Source organism: Leopardus geoffroyi, chromosome X (genome assembly GCF_018350155.1).
Source record: "Leopardus geoffroyi isolate Oge1 chromosome X, O.geoffroyi_Oge1_pat1.0, whole genome shotgun sequence".
Classification (NCBI taxonomy): domain Eukaryota; kingdom Metazoa; phylum Chordata; class Mammalia; order Carnivora; family Felidae; genus Leopardus; species Leopardus geoffroyi.
The window spans coordinates 8,708,570-8,720,688 of NC_059343.1; positions in this window are offsets into that span (position 1 = coordinate 8,708,570).

A 12,119-nucleotide genomic window follows, 5' to 3' on the forward strand; every position below is an offset into this window, starting at 1 on the left:
ATCCTGGGGAAAAATAACAGGCTGGAAGGAAGACACTTCATCTGGGGAAAGGCAGAAGACTCTAGAATGTGTCTCCCTTCTGTCAGTGCTAGTTCTTCTCTGGGCTTCATTCTCTTCTGTATCTAGAAGTTTCTAAGGAGAAAGTAAGGTGTGAACTTCAGAAAATACAGACATTTGAATGCTAGCTTTGCTGGGTAACCTCGGGCCAATTACATAATCCCTCGAAGCTTTGGTTTCCCTGTCTCCTGTGGAAAGCAATGATGCCTAGCTCACATCACCTCTTAGAAGATCTATTGTGATAATATCTGAAATAGCACTGAGTAATCTCTCCCCTGGATGTATGTCTCGCGGAAATTCTCCCACAGATACGTAAGGAGCATTTTAGAAGATGTTTCTTATGACATTTGTAGTAGAGGAGCATTGGAAATGCCACCATTGGCGTTGCGTGGGTTGGGGGGGGCCGTTATTAGTAAACCATGATGAAAGTATAGTCTGGAATACCTCTTAGCAGTCAGGACCACGCTGGATTTGCACACAGCAACACGGGTAGATCTTAAAACCAGTGCTGCGTGAAAAAAAAAGTCAGAGAATGCTCTGGGTCTAGATCCCAATGCAGTGCATGTAACATAAAATACATGTACACAAACACACTGCTGGATAAGGTCATATGCGAAATAAAAAGGATACACATCACATACATTAGAATGGTGGAATAGGGGAAGGGGGATAGAAAATAAATAAAATGAGGCCTTGTAAAGTTCGATGGTGAAAATGTGCCATACACTGGGGAAGTTGCTTAATTCAACCCTCTGCATCTAAAATCCCAAAATAAGATTGCTTAGCAGTGAGCCAGTACACAGTAGGCCTAGTTGTCCCTCACTAGTTATACGGACACTAGAGCAGAGTTTCTCAGACTCAGCACTACTGGCATTTTGGACGGGATCATTCTTTGTCATGGCGGGCTGGCCTACGCATAGTAGGAAATTTAGCCGCATCTGTGGCCTCTAATAAATACACGCTAATAGCATCCCTCCCCCAGTTGGGTCAATCCAAAATATCTCCAGACATTGCCAAACGTCCCTAGCAGTACAGGGTCAGCCCTGACCGAGAACCACCGACTGACCCAGTGGCCGTAGTGACGCTGAGACTGGGCTACCCAAAGCAGTAACATTAGCCTCCTGCTATGTGCTGGGTGGAGTTCTAAGTCAAAAATCTGTATTTGGTCTGAGAAATAGGTCCAGGCAGAGAAGCAAAGAAAGAAAAGAGAAGAACAAAGCATTACCAACCGTCAGACCTCTGTACGGCTAGCAAACCAGAGTTCCCTTTCCGAGGGCACTCACACTAGAAGACACTCGCATATTTCATCCGTACTGAAATTAAGCAAAAGCACTTTGTCATTATTAAGATGTGTGTGTATTTATACACACACACACACACACACACACACGCATGCCCACATATATGATTCTTCTTTCATTCATAAGAAGATAGTATCCTGAATATTCTTGTTTCTTCCCCTGTTGGTTCTGAGCGTGGTGACATATTATACTTTTATTTTGAGTCATCTTCTCAACAGGTAGACCATAATTTGACAGAGTGAAAGCATATTAATTCTTCAGGACAAATTTGGGAACTTTATATCATGCAGTGGGTGCTCAGTAAATACCCACTAGACAATATCTCTCATGATTTTGTCTGCCGTGTGCTACGTGTTTTAATGCGTTCTCGTGTACCTTGTTTTCTGTCACTTGTAATTTATGTCCCTTTGGAAAGGTAGACCTTAGGTTTAAATATATTATTAGCATCCCTTGAAAACATCTGTTTTGTAAACATCCCATCAATTCTGTTTCCACGACATGTTTATGATCAAATTGGAAGATGTTAGAAGAGGTAAAGAAAAGGGGAATAAGGATGTTACAGCTTTCTGAAACTCTGGCTGGTGCTAATTGAAAATGAAGGCACTTTTATTCCCCTTGTCATTTTGATGTATCTCTGAATTTTTGTAAACGGATTTTCTTTTAAGCTTCAGAGATTACACGCTATGCAGTATTCCACCTCAGCTGCTGTAATTGATTAGCCACATCTTCCATTTTAACAGTGCAGCGGCTAGGGTGAAAAGTAATAGATTATAGTCCCAGCCTTCTAAATTGAACTTCAGTCTGTTACATTTCAGCCTGGGACAAAAGACTTTCCTTAGAGTGTCTAAGTTTCTCTTCAACATCAGGGTTTTCAAGTGTGATGCATACTTAATTTTGCAGAAACTATTCTTTCTACTTCAGTCTATGAAGATGTGCTACTTGGCTTTTCTATAAGCTAAAGTTAGTTCCTAAACTCAGATGGGTAGAAGACCAAAACAGGGCCTCTTCCTTTTTATTTATTAAAAAATATTTTTTTAATGTTTATTTATTTTTGAGAGAGACAGTGTGAGCAGAGGAGGGGCAGAGAGAGGGGGAGACACAGAATCCGAAGCAGGCTCCAGGCTCCGAGCTGTCAGCACAGAGCCCGACGTGGGGCTCGAACCCACAAACCACGAGATCATGACCTGAGCCGAAGTTGGACGCTTATCCGACTGAGCCACCCAGGTACCCCAGGGCCTCTTTATTTTTAGACAGTAAGTTGGTTCAGCATCAATAAATGTATCTGAAAGAAAATGCTTTTATCAGATAACAGAAAAACTTGTCATCTTCCTGATCTAGTACACTATTTATGAAAATGCATTATTATCTCCTAAGCTTGAGTGTGTAGAATTGTAGCAGTTTAAAGGAAATTTCCATGGGGTGCCTGGCTGGCTCAGTCAGTAGAGCATGTGACTCTTGATCTCAGGGTCATGAGTTCAAGCCCCGTATTGGGCGTGGAGCCTACTTAAAAAAAAAAAAAAAAAATTGTAAAGAAAATTTCCATTCAGAAATACACCTCAAAACACCAAATTGAGAAATGAAGAGATTTCAGTGTATCAAAACTCCAGTATGAGTTGCCTGCTCAAATTGTTATGTAAGGTAGGAATTTTTTCAACTGCTTTTAAAAATATGAAAAAGTGATTTATAAACCTGCTAACCTTTCAGTTCTTTGAACCGTTCCCAAATATTAGCTTTCTCATCACTGTGTTCCTGCTCGTTACACATCATCTCTCAACTTCTGTCCAGAGTGATGGGTGGTAGTGAAGTGTTGGTCCCCTACTGACGGGGGTTTGGAATCTGTGGGGTGGAACATGGGATGCTGAGAGCCACATGGTTTATTTAAGGTCCAAACCAACATGGAAGCAGCTGAGGTTCAAACTCCTTGAAGTTGCCCTTCAGTAGCAGGGCCAAAGGGTTAGAGGTGGGCCGGGCAGAGGTCAAGACTTCACAGTTCAGAGACCAGTGAGGATAAGATTAGGGATTTGGGACTAGGCAGAATAGAGAGACCATTGCTCTCCTTGCATGCTCTCAACTGTCCCCCCCCCCCCCCATTGCGGTTCATGGACATATGTCACAGTTCTGGGGAGAGGGGACCAAAAGTAGGAGTCTTTTTTGTAAGTGATGGAATGCACCCCTGTGCTGCTTGAGGCCTGTTGGGATTGTCCAAAGAGGGGGTCACTGGAGAGGCTTAGGGAACCACAGAGCCAACAACATTTTCAGAGGGGACCATGGCCACCTGGCCACAGAGCCCCACAGCAGGTGATTGAGAGCTGTGCAGCTGTCACGATAGAACACAGATGTAAGACATGTGGGGCTGGTGAGACCACATTGATGAGTACAGGTGAGCTGCAGAGAACGCTGTCTGCTCTTGCTCGTGTGACCTTGTGCCTGCTACTCTCCATGTTATTAGACCCCGCAGAAATAGTGGAAAATACTAGCCACTTCTTATGACATCTGGCCTCTTTCCTGGAAAGTAAATGTTAGTAAAACAGTGCTAGAACACTTGCTGTAGTTTCTTAGGATATTGCTCTATGTGGAACCTTTGGGGGAAAAAATCTAACTTACATTCTATAATCTTAACTCTAAGATTCTGGAAAATTTCTTATGAGTGGGGAAAACATGGAAGCAGCCATGTATGTTACCCATGAGGAAGACATTTCTACTGAGGCATGATGTGCAGGCAGTGAAATGCAAAGATCTTAAGTGCACAGTTCACTGAGTTTTGACAAAGGAATACATCCATGTACCCATATCCTCAGTCAAGATGGGGAGGGAATATTTCTGCCTCCCCAGAAAGTTCCCTCATGTCCTTTTCCATCCAGATCTACCTGCAAGCCTTCTGCCTCCAATCCTAGGTGACCACTGTTTGATTTCTTCACTGTAGAAGCTTTGTCTGTCCTAGAACTTGATGTAAAAAGAACCATACTATATGTACTCTATCACATCTGGCTTTGTTCACTCAGCATACCGATTTTGAAATTCATTCGTGTTGTCGCGTGTATCATTAGTTTGTTCCTTTTTATTTCTGACTAACATAACATGGTATGAATATACTGCAATTTGATCATCTACTCATTTGTTGATGGAAGTTACTTTCCAGTTTTTGGCTACCACGAGTAAAGTTCCTGTGAACATTTACATATGTCTTTGTGTAAACACATGTTTTCATTTCAACTGCAAAACTACCTAGGAGTGGAATACTTTGGAGTAAGAGTATGGAAGATTTATAAGAAAGTGTGAAAACTGGGGCCCCTGAGTGGCCCAGTCGGTTTAGTGTCTGACTCTTGATTTCCGCTCAGGTCATGAAAAAAGAAAGCATCAAGACTGTTTTCCAAATATATCACACGCCATTTTTCACCCCCACCAACAATATGTGAGAATTCCTGTTGCTCCACACCCTAGCTATCACTATTATTAATGCTAATCTTTTCATTTAAGCCATTTAATTGAGTTTATAGCAGTAACTCATTGTGCTTTTAATTTGCATTTCCTAATGACTAATAATGCTGAGTATCTTTTCATATGCTTGTTGACCATCTATTATCTTTTCTTGTGAGGTGTATTTAAAATATTAAGTTGTTCGTCTTTTTGTTATTGATTTGTAGGCGCTGTTTTTATCACGTAGATTCACGTACTTCCTCACGGATTACTATTACAAATCTGATCAAAGTTTGTGGCTTGCCTTTCCATTTTCTTTAAGGTGTCTTTTGGTGAGCAGAGGCAGTTAATTTTGATGAAGCGCATTTATCACTTTTTGTTTTCTGGGTAATGCTTTTTGGGTCCTGTTTAAAGAAATCTTTGCTTGCTACAAGGTCAAGAAGATATTTTCTTTTGATTTCTCAAAAACTTTTATGGTTTTTGCTTTTAGGCCTATGATTCTATGAAGGTATTTCTTATTTACTACTTATATACAAATCTGTCAGCGACATGAAAAACAATTTATATGACAAAACAGTTCTTTGTGAAAATAATGGCATGCAAAACATATGTCCTAAAAATAAGCTATTCAGAGTGGCCTATTAAATTGCAATCATGTATTAGTAAGCAAGTGATTTGGAAAATCAGCTGCCTTTCATTCTGTTGGGAGAGCTTGCTAATTAATGTAAAACTCGCTTTGTAATAATATGGGAAAGATTATCTATCTAGCTGAATTCAGTTTTGCTAACAAAAGAATGTGCAGGTTTTTACATGCATTTCTTTTACACAGATGCATTTCGCAATTTGAAATAATTTCTTATCAATGGCATATTGTCTCTGGAAATAGTTCCGGTTTTGGAAATCTCTTCCCTCAGCTTCTATGGAGAACTCATCAGCCCTTTTCTTTTATGAGTGGCACATGGTGAACCCTCCAAGAGGTGCTGAGAATGGTCTTTATCAGCAGCAAGGCCAGCTGTTGTAGATGACTTCCATCTCTATTTCCAAGCAGAAACTCCAGAAAAGTTCGGTTTGCGCATGGAAATCCCTTCCTCTATTCTTCCTTCTTTCCTTCATCAGAAAAATTATGAAGTAGGGGCACCTGGGTGGCTCAGTCGGTTCAGCGTCCGACTTCGGCTCAGGTCATGATGTCACAGTTCGTGAGTTCGAGCCCCGCGTCGGGCTCTGTGCTGACCGCTCGGAGCCTGGAGCCTGCTTCAGATTCTGTGTCTCCCTCTCTCTCTCGGCCCCTCCCCTGCTCGTGCTCTGTCTCTTTCTCAAAAATAAATAAACATTAAAAAATTTTTGTAAATAAAGCTATAGAAAAAAAGAGGAGCACCAAGGATACTCTCGTTCATTAAATGTAATTTTCTTCTTAATTTTTACCTACATGATATATGTGAATAAGTAGCTATATTGGTCAGGTTTTCTAGAAAAACAGAACCAATAGGGTATATGTGTATGTATATGTATATGTGTGTGTCTATATGTGTACATACATACATACATACATTTAAAAACTTTATTTTAGGGGCACCTGAGTGACTCAGTCAGTTGAGCATCTGACTCTTGATTTCAGCTCAGGTCATGATCCCACGGTCATGGGATCAAGTCCCGCATCAGGCTCCGTGCTGAGCGTGGAGCCTGCTGAAGATTCTCTCACTCCTTCTCTATCTGCCCCTCTCTCTGGCTCGTGCTCTCTCTCTCTTTCAAATAAAAAATAAAAATTTTTATTGTAAGAAGTTGGCCCGTGTGATTGTAGGGTTTGACAAATCTGAAATCTGTAGGGCAGGCTGGAAACTCAGAAGTTGATGTTGTAGTCCTAAGTTCTAAATGCGTACGGCAGACTAGCAGGCTGGAAACTCAGGCAAGACTGCTCTATTACAGTCTTAAGGCAGAATTCCATCTCTGGGAAACCTGGTTTTGGTCTTAATGCCTTCAACTGATTGGATAAGGCCCACCCACATTATGGAGAGTAATCTCCTTTACTTAAAGACAGCTGATTGTAGATGTTAATCACATGTACAAAATACCTTCACTAAACTAGTGTTTGACCAGTCCACCGACAATAGCCTAGACAAGTTGACACATAAAATTTAACATCACAATAATATTGAGCGGGTATTTGACAATTAGGTTATTTGGAACCAATATGTTTTATAATAAAGTCCAATTTTTCAAAAGTAATACCACTTATCACAAATCTTGTCATAAATAACTATATATATTCAATGCTCCGTATAATGAAAATACCTACTCCTGCTTACTTGAAGATAAACAATGTCTACCATATGCCATAGCCATAAAGTTATGGCTTAGTTTCAGTAGAAATGATAAAGGGGGAATGGGAGTCTTTCTCTTAGATCCAGGCAGCAAATATACCTAGTGGTGTGATGTGAAAATTTTGAGGTTCAGAGCAAATGGTCAAGAAAGAATTCTTGAGACATCTTCGGTGCAAAAGGGTGGTTTCATTAAAGCATGGGGACAGGACCCGTAGGCAGAAAGAGCTGCACTGGTGTTGTGAGGGGTGGCCGATTATGTACTTTCAGGTTGAGAGGAGGTTAAGGATAGTGTAAGTCTCTAAAGAATTTGGAAACAGGGGCGCCTGGGTGGCGCAGTCGGTTAAGCGTCCGACTTCAACCAGGTCACGATCTCGCGGTCCGTGAGTTCGAGCCCCGCGTCAGGCTCTGGGCTGATGGCTCAGAGCCTGGAGCCTGTTTCCGATTCTGTGTCTCCCTCTCTCTCTGCCCTTCCCCCGTTCATGCTCTGTCTCTCTCTGTCCCAAAAATAAATAAACGTTGAAAAAAAAATTAAAAAAAAAAAAAGAATTTGGAAATAAAGTTTCTGGGACCTTGAGGGCTTAGCTGTTGTTAGGAAAAGGTCATTTATTACTGTTTAGTAAAACCTCAGCCATGAGACCCTTCAGATGTATATCAGTGGGCCATATGCTTGGGGTATGATTGCTAACATACATCTTGTGTGAGGGGGTGGGGGGCGCGGGGAGTAGAAATAAAGGGAGTTTCCAAAGGAATTTCTATATGTTAAAGGAGACTTACAGGATCCTGGAGGTTGGGATAATGTTAAGATTGCCTTTTGCCATTAGTAGAGTGTCAACCTCGAGGCAGTTGAGTTCCTAGAGGAAGGTTCCTCTGCCTGTTTCAAGGACTTGTCAATGGGCTGTAAGTTGTGAGGAAATTTAATTTTTTCCTTTGCCTTTGTTCTCCACATCATGGTGGATAACCCAAGTCTTGTCTTTTCCATGCTCAGCGCAAAGCCTGATGTGGGGCTCGAACCCACGACCCTGGGATCATGACCTGAGCTGAAATCAAGAGTCAGATGCCCAATCGACTGAGCCACCCAGGCACCCCACCTTATGTGATGATTTAAAATATGTCCACAAACTCTTTGACACATTATTCAATAAGTGGAGTCTAATTCCTCTCCCCTTGAGTGTGGCCTTGACTAAGTGTCTTGCTTCTAATAGATAAAGGTGTAAGTGATGATACATGACTTCTGAGACTACATCATAAAAGGCATGTGGGTAAAAGATGCTCAACATCACTCATCATCAGGGAAATGCAAATCAAAACTACAATGAGGTATCACACCTGTCAGAATGGCTAAAATCAAAAGCTCAAGAAACAACAAGTGTTTGGTGAGGATGTGGAGAAGGAACCTTTGTGCACATTTGGAGGGAAAGCAAACCTGTGTAGCTGCTGTAGAAGACAGTATGGAGGTTCCTCAAAAATTTAAAAATGGAACTACCCTATGATCTACTAATCACCCTACTGGCTATTTATCCCAAGAATACAGAAACACTATGGCACAAAAACAGACACATAGACCAATGGAATAGAATAGAAACCCCAGAACTAGACCCACAAACGTATGGCCAACTCATCTTTGACAAAACAGGAAAGAACATCCAATGGAAAAAAGACAGCCTCTTTAACAAATGGTGCTGGGAGAACTGGACAGCAACATGCAGAAGGTTGAAACTAGACCACTTTCTCACACCATTCACAAAAATAAACTCACAATGGATAAAGGACCTGAATGTGAGACAGGAAACCATCAAAACCTTAGAGGAGAAAGCAGGAAAAGACCTCTCTGACCTCAGCCGTAGCAATCTCTTACTCGACACATCCCCAAAGGCAAGGGAATTAAAAGCAAAAATGAATTACTGGGACCTTATGAAGATAAAAAGCTTCTGCACAGCAAAGGAAACAACCAACAAAACTAAAAGGCAACCAACGGAATGGGAAAAGATATTTGCAAATGACATATCGGACAAAGGGCTAGTATCCAAAATCTATAAAGAGCTCACCAAACTCCACACCCGAAAAACAAATAACCCAGTGAAGAAATGGGCAGAACACATGAATAGACACTTCTCTCAAGAAGACATCCGGATGGCCAACAGGCACATGAAAAGATGTTCAGCGTCGCTCCTTATCAGGGAAATACAAATCAAAACCACACTCAGGTATCACCTCACGCCAGTCAGTGTGGCCAAAATGAACAAATCAGGAGACTCTAGATGCTGGAGAGGATGTGGAGAAACGGGAACCCTCTTGCACTGTTGGTGGGAATGCAAATTGGTGCAGCCGCTCTGGAAAGCAGTGTGGAGGTTCCTCAGAAAATTAAAAATAGACCTACCCTATGACCCAGCAATAGCACTGCTAGGAATCTATCCAAGGGATACAGGAGTGCTGATGCATAGGGGCACTTGTACCCCAATGTTCATAGCAGCACTCTCAACAATAGCCAAATTATGGAAAGAGCCTAAATGTCCATCAACTGAGGAATGGATAAAGAAATTGTGGTTTATATACACAATGGAATACTACGTGGCAATGAGAAAAAAATGAAATATGGCCTTTTGTAGCAACGTGGATGGAACTGGAGAGTGTGATGCTAAGTGAAATAAGCCATACAGAGAAAGACAGATACCATATGGTTTCACTCTTATGTGGATCCTGAGAAACTTAACAGAAACCCATGGGGGAGGGGGAGGAAAAAAGAAAAAAAAAAAAAAAAGAGGTTAGAGTGGGAGAGAGCCAAAGCATAAGAGACTGTTAAAAACTGAGAACAAACTGAGGGTTGATGGGGGGTGGGAGGGAGGAGAGGGTGGGTGATGGGTATTGAGGAGGGCACCTTTTGGGATGAGCACTGGGTGTTGTATGGAAACCAATTTGACAATAAATTTCATATAAAAAAATACAGAAACACTAATTCAAAGGAATATATGCACCCTATGTTTATTAGCAGCATTATTTACAATAGCCAAATATATATATATTATATATATATATATAATATATATATATATATATATATATATACATATAACCTCTTTATCCATTTGTGTATCAGTGGACACTTGGGCTGCTTCTATCTATCTATCTATATTATATATGTAGCATATAGATAGATAGGTCTCAAGCATGCAGCTCTTGATCTTGGGGTTGTGAGTTCAAGCCCCACACTGGGTGTAGAGCTTATTTTAAAAAGGGGGGGTGGGTTCCCCAGCTGGCTTAATCAGTAGAGCATGCAACTCCTGATCTCAGGGCTGTGAGTTCAAGCCCCATGTTGGGTATAAATTACTTAAGAATAAAAAAAAATCTAAAATATATAAAAGCATAAAAAAAAGAGCACACTTATGATGAGCACTGGGAAATAAATGGAATTGTTGAATCACTATATTATACACTTGAAACTAATACAATATCATATGTTAACTATACTGGAACTAAAATAATTAATGAGTTAATTCATTAAATGGCCTGAGGCTTCCTCCTTGCCCACTCTTGAATTGCTCATTCTGGAGAAAGGCAACTGTAATGTCATAAGGGCATGGAAGCAGCCCTTTGAAGAAGTTCATGTAGCAAGGAACTGAGGCCTCCTACCAGTTGCCAGCATCAACGTGTCTACCATATAAGCCTTTTTGGAAATAGATCCTTCAGCCCCAGTGAAACCTTCAGATGACTGTACGACTATATCCCAACTAATATCATGACCGCAGTCTCATGAGAGACCTTGAACCAGAACCAGTCCCCTAAGTTGCTTCCAAGTTCCTTACTCACAGAAACTGTAAGATAATAAACATTTTTAAACTGCTTATTTTTAGGGTAATTTCTTATGTAGCAATAGATACCTAATACACTTTCCTTGGTTGAATCCCAATTTGGGCATTTCCACATCCTCATTCCTTAATAAGTCTTCATCCTGACTCACTCAAGGTTCCTAGGAGCATATCTGCAGTTCCTATTACCTTCGAACATCTCATATTTAAAATAATATTCGTTTCACAAATTCCCTTAAGTTATGCCTTGGATTGATTCTCACATGATCAGTGTTATATTTTCTTCTGGTATTAAGGTTTTAAACAATGAAGCATGTTGTTGGAATTCTTCCTCATTCTTCAGAGAGGAATTCCCGTAAGTTGGGGATAGTTTTAATGTATTATGTCTATTCCACATTTTCCTTCTGGATATTAAGAATTCAGTGATATGACTTCATTCTGATAAAGTCCTTTGGACATGAAGGAGACACATCCTCCTACTTTGTGGTCTGTGTTTAAGAAATATAACACATATGCTAAAAATTTTACAGCATTAGTTCTCAACCCTAGCTACACATTAGAATAACCTGATGAGGGACGCCTGGCTGGCTCAGTTGGTAGAGCGTGCAACTTTTGATCTCAGGGTTCTGAGTTCCAGCGTCACATTTGGTGTAGAGATTACTTAAAAATAAAATCTTAAAAAAAAACGGAATCACCTGGCAGTCTTCATAAAAGTTTAAATCAGAATCTCTGTTGGGGTGGGGACAGCAATTTGTATTTTAATAGGCTTCCATGTGCCTCTATTAGGCAGCCAAAGTTGCGACCACGCTTTGGATCATACCCAGCATAGAATTTAGTCCTTTAGTACCAGCTCTAAAGAAAGCACAGTGCTGCTGGTTCTGCTACTATTTAGCTGTGTCATCTTTGGAAAGTCAATCTACCTCCTGGACATCTGTTTTCTAAAATAGAGCAATGGTTCTAAATCTTGATTATAGTACTGGGGAGATTTAAAAACACTAATGTTTTGAGTCCTACCCCTAGAGATTCTAATATAACTGTTGTGGGATGTGCACTGGACATCAAGATTTTTAAAAGTCCCCCTTGGTGATTCCAAATATTCGGTCAAGGTTGAGAACTAGTAAAGAGATAATTCCTAAGATCCTTTCCAACTCTGTTTTTATTTTCAATGCCAATGATTTTGGTGGCCACAGTCCATAATATGAAAATATTTTACACTCATGGGG